This window comes from Drosophila pseudoobscura, chromosome X (assembly GCF_009870125.1).
Source record: "Drosophila pseudoobscura strain MV-25-SWS-2005 chromosome X, UCI_Dpse_MV25, whole genome shotgun sequence".
NCBI classification, from domain to species: domain Eukaryota; kingdom Metazoa; phylum Arthropoda; class Insecta; order Diptera; family Drosophilidae; genus Drosophila; species Drosophila pseudoobscura.
The window spans coordinates 36,606,854-36,623,493 of record NC_046683.1 but is presented as its reverse complement, the minus strand read 5'-3'; the positions used below and the strand labels follow the sequence as shown (position 1 = coordinate 36,623,493).

The window sequence follows — 16,640 nt, the reverse complement described above, 5'->3', positions numbered from 1 at the left end:
TACATATACATGTAACTAATTCTGTTCTTTCTATCCCCAGTAACGGCTCCAGCTCCCCCCCCGCTGTCCCAATACACCATCGAGCCTCTCTGGACTTCCGCTAGATGGCGCGTCGCCCTCAGCCCTGGTTACCTATCGTTCAGATGGGACTGGAACACCACCACGAGTATGTCGTTAGTCCTAGGAGGGGCAACATACGCGTGGGCATGCCCACCGGATTCAGGAACACTATTGAGCACACGCCGGCGTGCGTTGTATTCTTCTGCCGCGCCCAACGTAGGCCACACCCACATCTCACTACAGTTTCAGGTCTTTGGTGTGGTACACTCCTATGGGACGGTCGTTAAGGTCCTCCAGAGCATACGCGTTCTCTCCTACTGGCCTCACTACCCGGCATCGGATGAGCTTGCGTGTGAACTTGGCATTAAAGCCTTTTCCAAAGTCACCAAGGAAAAAATTTCGGCGGAATACCTCTTTTCCCGGCCTCGCGTAGAACACCCGAGCTCGCTGGTAGTACCCTACCCTACTACGTTCGTATGCCTTATGTATGTATGTATGTATGTATCGCGAATCCTCTCTTGGATGAGTTGTCGCTTGTCCTGACCCTCCAGCAGCGATATGTCATTATCGCTCATTGACCGCAGTCGCTTTGCCAGCTTGTAGCATGACCCATGCATATACATTTACTGCCCGAAGACTGCAAAGAATGGTGTTACGCCTGTCGCCACGTGAACCGAGTTCCTAATAGCCAGTTCGATCTCCGGCAGATGCGCATCCCAGTGTCGGTGGTCGTCTTCCAGATACGCCCGGATCGCGCTGTGTACTGTGCGATTCACGCGTTCGTCAACTACTGGTCAACTACAATAAATATGCACGCCTGCCCGTTCTTTGACCGCGGACATTTGCCCAAAAAATCAATATACAGTTTTTGGAACGGGCGCTCGGTGACCTCCTCTTGCCCCATCCCGACCTGCAACCGACCTGTGCAATCCTTGCACACGGTGCACCGTCGGATATAATCCCGCACCTCTATTACCATGTTCGGCCAGTAAAATTGCCTACGCAATAAGTGCAAGGTTTTCGCGAGTCCTCTGTGCGCTGTCTTCTCTTCCGAATGGGTTTTGTCTATCAACGCGGCCGTCAACGAACTCGGAACCCATAATTTCCAGACGGAGCCCTCGAGTTGATCGTCAAATCGTTCACAGCGCATGTGCTGAAATTTCATGCCATCAACAATCTGGAGATCAGGTAAGCGGTCTTGGTCCTCTGTGATTTCCTTCCTTAACTCCTGATACTCCCTAGATTCAAACTCCACCGTTTCGAAACCCAGGATTCTACTCGGATCCACTTCCAGCTCTTCAATGCTGCGCGACAATGTATCTGCCACTACATTGTCCACTTCTTTCCGGTGTTCTATGCCGAAATCGAAGGCTTGCAGTTGAGTGGACCACCGAGCTAGGCGACCATCGAAGTTTTTCATGGTCATGAGCCATTTGAGACTGGCGGGGTCAGTAATGACTGTAAATGGCATTAGATCCACGTACGAACGGAACTTTAGGATTGCCACTCCTTCTCTGTCACCCAGTAGTTCTTCTGATGGCAATTTAGTTTGGTGGAGAAAAACGCTATGGGCCTCTCGTTCTGCTCGTCATCCCGTTGGAAGAGTACGGCTCCTACCCCATAATGTGAGGCGTCGCACTGTATATAGAAGTGCCGCTTGAAATCTGCGTGTACCAGGACTGGTGCCGAGGTGAGTGCAGTATTTACCTCCCCCATGGCTCGTTTTGCCTTTTCCGTTAATCTAAATTTCCCTTTTCCCGACTTTTTCAGGGCATCTGTAAGCCGAGCGGCCATCTTAGCATAATTTTCTTTCTTACATCGCCAGTACCGGCTTTAGCTCCCCCCGATGTCCCCATACACCATCGAGCCTGCCTGGACTTCCGCTAGATGGCACGTCGCCCTCGGCCCTGGTCACCTATCGTTCAGGTGGGACGTCGCTATAGGCGCTACATGTTCAGTTCTTAAATCAGAAACTTTGAAGTGAGTACAGGATAAAGGGGTCGAGCAAATATATTGTAATGCAGGAAATTTTACTCACAGCCGGCAAGGGATACTGGAGTTCGAGAAAGTCGACTGCGGAGAAGAAGACCATCCGACATGAACCTGAGTGAGTTCGTTGCAGTTGCGCGTGTGTGAGCCAAGAAGCGCGGGACGTGTGAAGGGGGAGATGAAAGAGGACGATTTAGCTGCCAGGGCGATCCTAGCCACAACGCACGTTCGTTGCATCGCCTTCCAGTGCGTGCCACACGTTTGGTCTCATGCACCACGTAAAGACCCCGTAACCCTATTCACACACATACACACACACACACACACACACACACCCGTGTGGTGAGCGGGCAGTAGAATACCACCACAGCATGTCATAGCTTGTCGTATGAGGCGACTAAGAAGACACGGGGATGTTCTGCTCCCTCTAAAGAGCACTAAAGCAACTCGTAACCGCCGGCACATGCCGGGTATCCCCCGGATAGGTCTAACACACCTGTGAAACACCTAGCTAATACGAGAAGGCGACTAAGACGGAGACCAGTAAAGTCTTAGGATAGGAACTGGACCCCCCTTTTTTGGATTGATGACCCCAGGGCTGACGGAAGCCAGCATTCTAGCACTTTAGTACGCGGAATGAAACCCCGCCGAAATGGCTGCTAGGTTAATGCTGCTTCTGCCCCCGTCCCGTGAAAAATTGGCAAATCTCTAAGCACGCTCCTTGTTCCGTAGCCATTAAATTGGACGTACAGGCTCAGTTGAGTCACTCCTGACTAGCGCGGATCCGGCTCTGAACTCCCGACCCCATAAGGGCGGGAGTCAACCCTAGCATGGCCTCCCTGCTTGCATAGACAACCATGGGATCATAACGCGACTGTACAACAGACAAGGACAACGGCTTACGAGTTGGGACCCAACAAAATGAGCACAAATATCACACCCATAATGACGAACGACACAGAAGGCTTCAGTAAAAGCAAAAAAATGGCGAGAACGCCAACTGGCGAGCGGACCGACGCCCCGCTGCCGTGTTCTGCTCCTGCCCGGCTCTCAGCAGAAGAAGGCTACAGCACCTGTGCTCAGCCTTTCTACACGACATCTCAGAGATGTCCAAACTATGTCCCAGAAGGATAGCGAACTTTGTGAGAGCATCTGGATGGGATAATTGCTGACAGGAAGTCTCACAACGCAGGAAGGAAATGATCCTATGCGGTATCACAACGGGCCGAAACCGGCCTAAGTGTGACGGGCTCCGAGCGAGCCCGGCAGCCGCCTCAACCTAACCTAACCTAACCTATCGACGCATCGCTTGCTATGGGGACTGCACGTCTTTGTGGCCTGCTTGGGAACAGGGTGCTCACTATGTCCTCGAGCGTGCTGGGTTCCGTAGGCGCTTTGCTTCCGGCACTGAGCTGCTTCATGACAATTTTGTAGGCTCTGCCCCAGGGGTCTTGTTCCGCTGTCGCAGAGCTGGAGGAAACATACTCAATGCTTCAATGCCTTCCTGGCGGTTCTATACTCCTCATGCGCCATGTCGAACCGAGTCGTGCGTCTCGTTCTCTGCATAGCTCGTCTGGCCCTTAGGCACTTTGTCCGAAGTATATCGATCTCGGCGTTCCACCAGACGATTGGCTCGTGGTGCCGCATGAATGGCTTTCATTGTCTCATGCTCGTGGCACAGGCCTCCTCCATTCGCGAGGCGAGCTGGTTAGCAGACTCGTTGGCGCTTGTGTCGCCGAATTCCTCCCACGTCCCGAGGCTTCTGACGAGTGCACTGATGTTGAGCGTGTCCTCGATGTAGGCTTTGCCAATAGTGCACACTATGGCTTCGTGATCGCTTCCGGTGTACACGTCTCCTATTCGCCACCTTGTGTTGCGCAGTTGCGAAGGGCTGGCGAACGTTAGGTCAATGATCGACCCAGCGCCACCCCTGCAAAAAGTTTTCTGGGAGCCCTCGTTCAGCAGGGCTAGGTCCAGCGATGCAAATATTTAGAGAAAAATTCGGCCTCTTGCGTTGGTGACTTGGCAGCCCCACTCGTGTGCCCACGCGTTGAAGTCCCCGGCGATTAGGACTGTCCCGCGGTTCCTTGCGTCTTCTGCTATATCTTCTATGATCCTGGTGTAGGACTCGAGCGCTAGGTAGCAGCTGTATACCCATAGGTAACCAGCTCTCGCGCGCACAAATCCGCTACCTGCCAGCACGTTGCAGAGTTTGGAGGGATCGTCTCCACATGCCCACAGGGATGCCTTTCCCGTTTTGTCGGTCGCCCAGAACTCGTTATCGTCAGTTTTGTACTGTTCGCTGAGGATAGCCAGATCCGATTTGAGCTCTTTTACCGTCTGCAGGAGCAGGTCCTTTGCGGCCCGACAGTGATTAAGATTGAGCTGAATCACTTCCATCCTCTTTTACCAGCTACCTCTCCTAGCTTCAAGAAGGGGCACTGTCGGCTTCCCGATTGATGGCCTCTGTCCTCTCGGCCTTTCCCAGCGCAGACGAACAGTTCGAACAGTCTGCTATTTTGTGCCCATTGGCGCCACAGCGAATGCAGCACCCGGTTCGGTCCACAGTACTATGGCAGTTGGGCGCAATGTGCCCAATCTCCAGGCACTTTTAGCATCTGGGCTGCGAGTCCTTCTCCTTGATTTTGCACACTGTCCATCCCACCTTAATCTTGCCCTTGCCGAGGACCACGTCAGCATCCTTGCTCGGCAGTCCAATTATGGCAACCTTGGCAAGGTCCTCCGAGGTTATTAGCGGGTCCAGTTTGCTGATCGCTGGCACCCTCGTCTTGGAGTCTTCCGAGGGGCTCGAACCTCCGCTACTCCATCGAGTACTGGATGCTCTCCTTCATTTTTGCCGCGCTTTCTTTGTCGCCTCTGGTTATCTCGAGAAGCAGATTACCGTTTGCAGTACGGCGAACCTTGTTAACACTTCTGCTCAGATCTTGCAGCTGGCCGTCGTCTCTCCACGTAATCAGTGCGAGCACCTCGCTGTAGGTTTTTCCTTTCGCCTCGCTGCGCATTGCCAATTCTTCATTCACCGCGACGGAGTTTTCTTTTGCGGCCTCCTGGTTGCGTTTGCGCTTTTCTATCCAGGAAACCTTTTGGTCCGGTTCAGGTGGCTATATACCGTGCCGGCTATGAGTAAAATTTCCTGCATTAACATCTATTTGTTCACCCGCCTTTCTTCTGTACTCACTTCAAACTTTATATTTTACGCACAAAATTTCAACGGTGCTGAGTCAACGTTTCTCTTCCGTCCACACTCTACGAATTTCATAATCCACTCCACGTTTTCTACTTCTTTTCACTCCTATTTTTCCCCTTTCATCCTTAATCCTTTAATACTATTTTCTTTCTTACATCCCTAGTACCGGCTTTAGCTCCCCCGATGTCCCCATACACCATCGAGCCTGCCTGGACTTCCGCTAGATGGCGCGTCGCCATGGACCATGGTGGACTGGAACACCACCACGAGTATTTCGTCAGTCCTTGGAGGGACAACATTCGCGTGGGCATGACCACCGGATTCAGGAACACTCTAGAGCACATGCCACGCCCAACGTAGGCCACACCCACACCTCACTACAGCTTCAGGTCTTTGGCGTGGTATACTCCTATGGGACGGCCGTTAAGGTCCTCCAGAGCATACGCGTGCTATCCTACTGGCTTCACTACCCGGCATCGGATAAACTTGCGCGCGAACATGGCATTAAAGCCTTTGCCAAAGTCAGTAAGGACAAAATTTCGGCGGAATACCTCTTGTCCCGGCCTTGCGTAGAACACCCGAGCTCGCTGGTTATACCGTACCCTACTACGCTCATATGCCTTATGTATGTATGTATGTATGTATGTATCGCGAATCCTCTCTTGGATGAGTTGTCGCTTCTCCTGACTCTCCAGCAGCGATATGTCCTGCTCGCCGATTGACCGCAGTCGCTTTGCCAGCTTGTAGCATAACCCATGCAAGCCCGAAGACTGCGAAGAATGGCGTTACGACCGGCGCCTCGTGAACCGAGTTCCTGATGGCCAGCTCTATCTCCGGCATCCCAGTCCCGGTGGTCGTCATTCAGATACCTCATATGAGTGACCCCGAATGCTTCTATCATCTCCCTAAAACTCTTCGAGACGAACTGAGCCCCATTGTCCGAGTGAATAATTCCCGGCACTCCAAACTTGTAAAATACCTCGTGGACGAGGAATCTCACAACTTCCTTTCCTGACCAACATGGTTTTCAGGAACGTGAACTTCGATACTATAAAAATCCACGCCTGCCCGTTCTTTGATCTCGGATATTTGCCCAAGATATCAGTGTACAGTTCTTGGAACGGGCGCTCGGTGACCACCTCTTGCCCCATTCCGACCTGCATCCGCTAGTTCTGCGCCTTCGACTCCTTGTACACGGTGCACCGTCGGATATAATCCCGCACCTGTACGGGATGTATCTGCCACTACATTGTCCACTCCTTTCCGGTGTTCTATGCCGAAATCGAAGGCTTGCAGTCGAGTGGACCACCGAGCTAGGCGACCATCCCGGTTTTTCATGGTCATGAGCCATTTGAGACTGGCGGGGTCAGTAATGACTGTAAATGGCGTAAGATCCACGTACGGACGGAACTTTAGGATTGCCACTCCTTCTCTGTCACTCAATAGTTCTTCTGATGGCAATTTAGTTTGGTGGAGAAAAACGCTATGGGCCTCTCGTTCTGCTCGTCATCCCGTTGAAAGAGCACGGCTCCTACCCCATAATGTGAGGCGTCGCACTGTATATAGAAGTGCCGCTTGAAATCTGCGTGTACCAGGACTGGTGCCGAGGTGAGTGCAGCTTTTAACTCCCCCATGGCTCGTTTTGCCTCCTCCGTCAATCTAAACATTCCATTTCCCGATTTTTTCAGGGCGTCTGTGAGCGGAGCGGCCATCTCAGCATAGTTCTTCATAAAGCGCCGGTACCAGCCCGCAAATCCCAGGAATACGCAATTCTCGAACAGGTCGCGGCTCGGGAATGCGTAAAATGGCCGACACACGATCCGGATCTATCTTCAGCGCTCCTCCTCCCACTATAAATCCCAGGTATTTAATGTTTTTATAGCAACAATGAGATTTGTTCAGCCCTATCGTTAAATTTGCTTCTCTTAGACGCTCGGCAACCTGTCGCAGAATCTTCACGTGCGTTCCAGAGTCCTCAGCTATAATCAGCAAGTCGTCGCGATACGCATAAATGTTAGAGCGTATCTCAACCGGAATCACCTTATCGACCAGTCAACATAGGCGTTGTGCGGCGTTGCAGAGGCCAAAGGACATCATACGGAACTGGTACAGAGGCCGTCCCGGCACCGTGAACGCCGTATATGCTCGACTCTGCTCGTCCAGCTCGATTTGCCAAAAAACGAATTTTAAGTCGACGCTGGAGATGTATATCGTCTGATCGAGACGCGACCAAATCCCCTCGATGCTAGGAAGTGGGTAAGCTCCTTGATGGTTACTTTGTTGAGCTTTCGGGCATCGAGACAGAAGCGATTTTTGCCCGGCCCTCGCACCACGGTGGTACGGTTGCTCCACGGACTCCCCACACACCACTTCCCGCATCGCTGGCGACAGAGCGTAATGTCGATCTTTTACAGGCTCGGTCTTTTCCACCAACTGCATTTTGTGAGTCTCTCTCGACGTCCTCCCCAGGCCTACGGCTTCGAAAGTCAGAAACTCTGCCTTCACTTGATCCAAGACTGCCTTCTGCTTTTCTGACAACTCCCATTCTTCCTGCACTATCTCCTTCTCCAAGCCTTCCACATAGTGAGCGACTTGATCAGCCAGCACTTCTTCCACTAATCTGTGAGATGCCTCTACTGGACTTTCTCCCATCACCTCAGGAGCCCATGACAATACCCGCCAAAAGTCTACCTCCAAGTAAATTTCCTGTTCCACGAAAGGGCACACAAAAAACGTTAAGCTTTTAACCTCTCCCTTGTATTCCACCGGTAATTCCACTCGGCCAACGATTGCGCGATCTTCCCCATTCGCTACCTTCACTACAGAAGAATATCGACGAGCCTGCACGCCCAGCTTCTCCAGGAATTTCTGATCATTCCTCCCTAGCATGCTGTATGTAGCACCTGAATCCAACAGGCCTCGCACGGACACGCCCATTATAGAGATTTCTACGAAAACTCTCGGGACTTTCTTGCAACAACGCTTTACTGAAGCAATCAATCACCAGCCTCCTCATAGTTCGCCTTTGCTTAAACCGGGATCTCGCCTTTCTCACTCGCACCGACAGTGCTCGCATACCATCCACTCGTAGCTCAGAAAATATTATATTTCGGGTTTCTAAATAATTTCTTAAGCGCTCTTCATATGGTAAGTTCCTTAACCTAGCATGCAAACTACGTCTATCTAATTCATTTTTATTCTCTTCTACTTTCTCTGCGCAGGCCCCTTCTTTGAGCGTGATTCGCCTGCTTGGATCGCACCCCTTCTTCACGTTTCCCGCGCAATTCGGACAGGTTGGACAATATGCATCGGGCTTTCCACACCGGTAGCAGAAAATTCGCCTCTCCGATGCCATACAATCTCTAAAGCCATGATCTGTCTGCGCGCAGTTCCAGCAAATCAACTTCTGTGGAACATGCTGTGTCACTTGCGCTTGCTCAATGAGCTCTGCCTCTTCATCGCTAATCGACCGATCCTGCGCGACCTCGCTGACGTTCGCATTCGCCCCGCGGCCATAGTTTGTGGCTTTGGATGCTCCTCGCCACGAAGACCGAGCCTTCCTCTTCAGATGTGCCTCTATTTCCACGCACTCATCCCGCAGTTGGTCTAAGAATAAACCCGTAGGCCGTAGACGAAACTTGCTATCACATCTGTGAGTCCCTTTTTGACAATTTTTACCATCTCCTTTTCAGGTGGTGGCATCTCCAACCTCGAAGTGAGCTTTCTCATGACATGGAAAAGTCTTCCACACTCTCGTTTGACCGCTGCATTCTTTCCCGCAGTTCTCCATGCGGTCGAACACGGACGCCGTGCCTCGGAAACTTGCAATTAAGTCGTCCCTTAGTTCCTGCTAAACACCACCGCCATGATCGCGGATGTACTGCCAGTACCATTCCCGCTAGAACTTCGTCCCACGGACAGCGGCATTGGGCTTGTAGGAATTCAATTCGGAACACAATATCCTCGACCGTCATTTTGTTGCTGTCTTCGACGAACGTCACGTCCGATTTTTCGACTTGGCCCCACCGTGGCCAAAGTCTATAGCCCGGGGGATTTTGATGCGGATCTTCTCGAGGAACCCCACCAGCTCTCCAACTCTCGCCACGACCCTGTCCCGAGTGTCTGAGTGCTATCGGGTTTCGCCAATTTCGCGCTTGATGCCCACCCCGTTGATGCTGCTCACTGGATGTGGTCGGTCCCACTCCAGAAGACGGTTCCCGACCAATCCCACCTCGCCCCGAGCGAGCCAAAAATGGTTTTGGTGGCGGCATCGGCGCATCAGTCGTGCTAAACGGCTTCCTTGGGATTGCTCCTCGATACTCCTGCTCGTGGTGAACCATCTTCCGATGCGGTTCATTCTGCTGCTGCAGCTGTCTAACCGGCTGGAGTACCTCGTTGAGTTGGTGCATCATCTTGATAAACCCCTTACGCAACTCCTCTTGCAACACCCGACTAATCGAGTCCGTGTTCGCTGCCTTGTGTGTCGCATGAGCCTGAGCCAGTGATACGTTGACTGCTGATGCCAGTTCGGATGCAAGCGTGGGTGTCGGGTCGGCCATTGGTCATTCTTCCGACCTGGCCTGGACCGGTGTTCTCGGCAAACCCACCCACAGCTCCAAGTTTCTCCCGATCTTGATCCAACGTCGCCAATGACACTTCTCCTATCTGGTCCACTGTTTTGTTTACGCGTGATCGCGTATGATACGGTCGACTACCCCCTTCTTGTGGCATTTACACCGAGCAACACCAATACTACAAAAAAAAGAACCCCCTAAAAATCACTCCTAAGCTAAGATAATATAGGTAATATAGGAGCATAAATAAATAAATAAATACCCAAAAATATAACCAGCAAAAATAAATAACACCACGCTTCGAACCAATAAATGCTCCGATAAATAAATAAATAAATACCGATATAAATATTGCGCCGACTAGCACCGCTAACGAGATATATGCAATTAAATATTTGAATATATAAATAAATAATAACATAAATGTATATTCGGTCGACACCTAAGACGTTCAAACTTCAAACACATTCAACACAACACAAAACCTAACAACAAAAATTCCTAACAATTCTTCTTACAAGATTCATTAAGAGGGGGACACGGTATTAGCCGGACCAGCAACCGCTCCAGTTTCTGCGCTCTACTTGACAGTCGCCCTATGGATATCTTACAATTACGAACACCACTACTCTAGTCATCGCTCTAAGCGATGGCCGATAAACGAGAAGCCTCACGGTGCATGAGCTCACTTTGCTTGTGATTTGTTCCTGTCGTCCATCATACCGATCTGCCAGATGCATCGCGGGTTGTCTTTACGACTCCCGGGCCACCACATCTCGGCAGACAGACAACAGGTTCAAAAACACGAATGCGGCTTTTTTTTTTAGCCAAACAGGTGAGAAACTACGATGAACATTTACCTACATGACTTACTCTAACTTATTCCAATATCACATTCCATCACAGATTTATTCGATGTCACAGTCCACCAGGCAATGTGTCCGTCGCAAACTTCCTGTTCATTTTTGTTTTGAACGGCAGTGACTTACATTCACTTGCGACATCGAATAGTGACAAAATGCTCAACTGTAATTTGTAAGTCCCTATCACATATTTTATATTTCCGTTAACTACCACCGTCTATCCTTCCCGCGCCATTAAGGACCACAAAATGTATTTATTTTTTTCATTCCATGCATCTGCCTCTACCAGCCTGAGTGACATTTGTTGTAATACCACTCGAACCTGCGTTAGTCCAGATGCATGCGAATTCAAAATAAATTGGGCGCCATTAGTTACACTTCTGATGAACCTGTCTGATAGTCTTGTCTGATGAGCTCGTGAGGTGGCTCAAAGGGGGCCTAGCTGAGGCCACCGGACGGGTCGCATGTTGCGGATAGCGAACGACCTACCTATACACAGGTCATATAGGTAGGTCAGCTGCGAATAAGCGGACATCCCTAGGGAGAGTACCGAAAATAAGCAGCCCCGAACAGCCAGCGGGTGTTCGCGAAGTAGCAACACTGACGATGCGCTTGTGGTGCCGCTTCGTATAAGTAGCTCACACACTCCCCTATCCCTACACACTACCTACCCACATCCAAACCCCCACCATTCAGCTCACACCGGGCCGGACTAAGAGTGTTATTCGACCCGTGCCGAGAGTCAGCCTGGCTGGGTGCCCGGTATATAAAACTAGCCCAGTCGTTAACGGAGAGCTCAGGGACTTGGCAGCCCCCTGTTCTAAGTATGCCTTATCCGGGCAACGTAAATCTCTGCCCGGACGGACCGTACCCCTTCTCTGCAGCTCGTGGGAAAAGAATGGAAGATTTGAAAACAAACAAAATGAGTCTGGCACTCCCCAAATGCCAACAGGGAGCAATCCCAAACAGGGGAAGGCAGCGGCCCAAAGGCCTGGCCCGAACCGCAAATCAGCAGTGAAAACCTGCGCGGGAAGATGCTAGGGAGAGCCCAAAGGGGTCCCATCCCGGTGTCCATCGGGGTGGGTGGTGTCGGGGTATGTGACCTAGAAGGGGGGGGGGGGGGGGGCTGTAAAGTCATGGCCTATGCGGACGACGTTGCGATTATCTTCTCGGGGAAATACCCCCAAACACTGTGCGACTTAATGACCACAAAGCTAGCGCAACTGTCGGATTGGACAGAATCGTGCGGTCTGGGAGTAAATCCCTCAAAAACGGAACTCGTATTATTCACAAATAAATACAAGGTCCCGCCCCTGAACCCTCCAATACTACAAGGATGGTTGAGGCTCTCCTTTAGCGACAGTGCCAGTTACTTAGGGTTGGTAATTGACAAGAAGCTTAGCTGGAACCTGAATGTCAAAGACAGAGTGAAGAAGGCAATGACTGCACTCTACACATTCAAAAAAGCTATAAGATGGGGTATGATCCCAAGCATATATCCATCCAATGGATATATCAAGCTATAGTTAGGCAGAAGCAGCAGCAATACGTCTGAGAGACTCAGATCAATGGGTAACACAGTGCATAGTTCACTCAGCCATATTAAATAATAGCAATACCGTCCCCTCAAAAACAGTCTACCAAGTTCCAAGAGAGTACACAGTCACTCCCTTCGACACAATCATCCCTCACAGAGACGAATGGCTCGAGGGACTCCCAGGCCCAGATGGGGCCATAAACATCTTCACAGATGGATCAAAGCTGGACGACAGAGTCGGAGGGGGAATCTACTCTGAACAGCTAAACATAAGGCATTCCTTCAGGCTCCCAGATTATTGCAGTGTCTTTCAAGCGGAAGTCATAGCAATCAGGGAGGCTCTAGACTATCTACAAGCGGTTGCCGTTACGGCAACCGAGCTAAACATTAATAGCGATAGCCAGGCTGCGATCAAATCGCTAAGTGCGATTTCCTCGAACTTGGCCACCATGGCAGACTGCCGCAAATCTCTGCACGAGATGGCTCAGCAATTGGCTATTAGCCTGATTTGGGTCCCGGGCCACCGGGACATCGAGGGCAACTGTATAGCGGACGAGCTGGCCAGATCTGGCACTACAATCCCCCTTCTCCAAGACAAGGAGGATATCTGTATGCTAATGGGCACCTGTAAGCTCATTATAAAAGAGCAATACAAGCGACTAACAAACGATATGTGGCAAATAGGGCCACGATGTTGCACAACTCGGCAAACTTGGCCGACCATGGACATGAAGCGCACCTCCGAGCTCTGCAAGCTAAGCAGGAAAAGGTGCAGCGTAGTCATACGTTCCCTCACGGGACACTGGCTAATATGCACCCACGCTAACAGGCTGGGGGCCCCACATAACGATTTTTGTCGCAGCTGTAGAGACAGTGGAACATCTGTTCTGCTCCTGCCCAGCTCTCAGCAGAAGAAGGCTACAGCACCGGGGCTCAGCCTTTCTACACGACATCTCAGAGATATCCAAACTATTTCCCAGGAAGATAGCGAACTTTGTGAGAGCATCTGGATGGGATAATTGCTGACAGGAAGTCTCACAACGCAGGAAGGAATGATCCTGACGGGTTCCGAGCGAGCCCGGCAGCCGCCTTAACCTAACCTAACCTAACCTAGTTACACTTGGCTTGTTTCCCAGAGGGCAACGCCGGCTAGCTGTCGACCCCAAGACTGGGTAGTTCCCTTGCCCGCCAAATGTAGACAAAGATGGAGACATACTACTCCTCGGGACATTAAAACTAACAACAACCAAAATACAAAGAAAATCATAAACAGACGGCTATCAAGTGGGTGAAGCTTGGGTGTTATCACTTCGTGCGCCCGCCCTACCTGTGACCAACCACAACATTCATTTGGCCACCGTCTGCTGGAACGGCTGCGGCTGGCCCAATCCATGGCTTACGCCACGCGTCCTCCCTCTATTGTAATTTACTTCATAATGTTTCAATATATATCCAAGCTTTAATAATTTGACAATTTCATCTTTCTCATAAATAAATAGGAACACCAAAACGTTCGACACAAAGGCAAACAAGGAAATAACAGCTGAAATTTCGTTCAACCATACGTAATGGAACATGTGTAGATGACTGGATCCAGTTTTACGGGAGTTAATTAAACTCGGGCCCATACGGAGACTAACCTACCAAGAGCTCTTGTTAAGGGTCCCCGGGACATAAACAATAAGGAGATTTCCACAAATCGCTCGACCAAATACGGTGGACTGACGGGACCCCCGCGTCACCCACTAAGGGTTAATCTGCTGGAACTGAACAGCTGATTGCAGATTTCGGTTCGTGAAAGGTGTTGGTGTTTTTACATGTTTAGTTCAATGGCCAAGATTTTATGTTAAACTGTTTAAGCTAATAATAAATACTAAATACTATATAATGGACAACACAAGGAACAAAACAACATTTAATGTGGAAGGTGTTTGGCGTGCAGATTATGTATTTTTTAAGTTCAAATGACGTGGGCGATCGCTGGCCGTGGCCGGTCAGCCATAAAGTTATGTAGGTTCATGTATACGTGCTTTTTTTTTTTTTTGTGTTGTGTTTTCAAACATAAACATATTATCGTCAATACAATGCCATTTTCGGCCCCTTGCAGAATGTTTAAACATAAATAGAATATTGTAGCGCCATTTGAATTATAATAATTGTTATTAGGATAGTATTTCATGAAGTCTAGTGTAAGTTAGGCTAGGGCAAAGCGGGAGCGCAATAAAAGCTCGTTCTCTCGCTCTTCGCTTTCGTCGTATTAAAATAAAAAATTGCAGTCACCCAAAATTTCGGTATTGTTATTTAGAAAAACTATTCTAAAATTTCATGGCGCCCCCGGGTGGACTCGCAATTTAAACGTACATATTAATTCAAGCGGAAAGGCAAAAAGTGACAGTGACACAGTGAAGAAAAGATAAATAGCCAAAATCTATTATACATACATACATACATGTACATGCATAGGTGCGGCAGCCAATTGCCAAATTGACCGCGACGTGTGTGCAAATAATCAAACAAACCAAACTAAAAATCACCGCGTCGGTCGTGCAATACCCTGTCTGCAGCTACATATACAAGAGGAGAGTACAGCACCTGGAATTTCCTATCTTCCCAAGAGGTATTTGTGCAAAAAATTGAAAGCTCGAGTGAAGACGAAAAGATTAAAAAACTCGCAATTATTGTCTTGTGCTGAAACAATTGCACCTCGCTTTCAATTCTTGGCACATACGTATGACATAGTAGAGCTAGATTGCATGCTGTAGTTAGAGTTGAGCATATACATATATATTAATATATACCATCTAACATCTAACCCTCTTGGACGCAATAACTACACATATAACTCATTTTAACTGCCATCGCTGTCACCCATTTCTCGTTTTTAATGTGTCAAATATATAGTTGGGTCGTTGGCCAAGCACGCATACCAATACGCAGCTGCAGCGGTGAATTTTTTCGTCTCGCTTTCGCTCTTCACCGTTGCTTATCGTTGTTCTTTTGCTTGGCGCGCTTGATCCAAACCAAACACCAAGTGACGCGCTACCCTGTTTTCGTCGGGTATATTCGTTTGGTGTCAGTAGGATCCAACTATCAATTAAGACAAAGTCGTGCCTCGCAAATCAATTTAGCGTCGATCGTTGTCGGTGCATACGTATACACAACATTAATTCTTCAGAACTGCAGCGGTGAAATTTTTCGTTTTCGCTTGTCACCAGTGCAGTTCGTTGGTATCCTTGTGTGGTTTTCGTGTACGCGCCAGCCAAGCGACGCTCTACCCTAAATTTTTCGGGTATATTGGTTTTTCACCTCGTTTGGGTACAATTACCCATTATTTCATTGAGTGCCTCGGCATTAAATATTATTATTAGAAACGATCTTTCGCCTTCAGTTGCTTGTATTGAGAATCAATACCGGACCGTTTAGAAGCGGGGGATATTCCGCTGGTATTGACGGAGCTCGAGTGCAGACTCGAAACGCTGATGCGTAGCATTGACACGGCACGCGAACTTCAAGAGAAGATTGAAGATATAGACATTGACATTGACGATGAATTTGGAGTCGAGTTGGAAGAACTCTCAATTGTCACAAAGGCAAAATTAATGTCTCTCATTTGCGCATTAAAGACAGCTGATGAGACAATACCGGCAGTACCAGCTTATGGTGGCCCAACTCGTGCTCGCCTTCCGAAGTTAGCTCTGCCGCAGTTCAGCGGCAACTTTTCGGACTTTAAAAACTTCATAGGTTTATTTGAAACTCTAGTTCATAATGACCAAAGCATTCCAATTATCGAAAAGTTCAACCATTTGCTTTCGTGTCTCTCCGGTGAAGCGTTGGGAACAGTTAGGGCTTTCCAAGTAACCGAGACCAACTACGAGGAAGCAATGGCTAGCTTAAAACGGGTCTACGATAATGATTGTCTGATCTTTAAAAATCACATTGATGCCCTATTTAATCTTCCCAAAATGACCCAGCAATCAGCATCGTCCTTAAGGAACCTTATCGATACCGCCTCATCCATATATGGTTCGTTGTTGTCGATAGGCGATGATAAAAAGATCTCGAATGCGATGATTATTCATCTCGTCTTGAGCAGAGTCGATCCGGTGACCAAAGAGAAATGGGAAGAACAGCTCGATTATGACAAACTGCCACTTTGGACGGACTGTGAAAAGTTGCTTGATCGCAGACATCAGCATCTTTCGGCCGAAAATTCGGACAAACCAAAGCAGGAGCAGAAAGCTGTGCCAAGCAAGCCGCATAATCGGAGCGCATTCGCGTGTTCCACCGCGAATACTAAAAATCAACAATGCAGCTACTGCAATGCGAAAGGCCATTTGTTGACAGATTGCAGTCCATTTGGTCGGCTAGCAGTAATGCAAAGGTTCGAGTTCGCAAAAACTGCATCCTTT

The 16,640-nt window shown here is 49.3% G+C and overlaps 2 long non-coding RNA genes across 2 annotated transcripts; both read left to right on the top strand.

Annotated features, from left to right (window-relative positions):
* Positions 1 to 68: 68 nt before the first annotated feature.
* Positions 69 to 1,987, top strand: LOC117184638 (uncharacterized). Its single transcript, XR_004470048.1, has 3 exons — positions 69 to 1,248; positions 1,303 to 1,750; positions 1,831 to 1,987. It is a non-coding gene; the product is annotated as an uncharacterized lncRNA (long non-coding RNA).
* An 8,219-nt stretch (positions 1,988 to 10,206) lies between these two features.
* On the top strand, positions 10,207 to 14,114 carry LOC117184605 (uncharacterized). Its single transcript, XR_004470016.1, has 3 exons — positions 10,207 to 10,666; positions 10,738 to 10,866; positions 13,731 to 14,114. It is a non-coding gene; the product is annotated as an uncharacterized lncRNA (long non-coding RNA).
* The last annotated feature ends 2,526 nt before the right edge of the window (positions 14,115 to 16,640 follow it).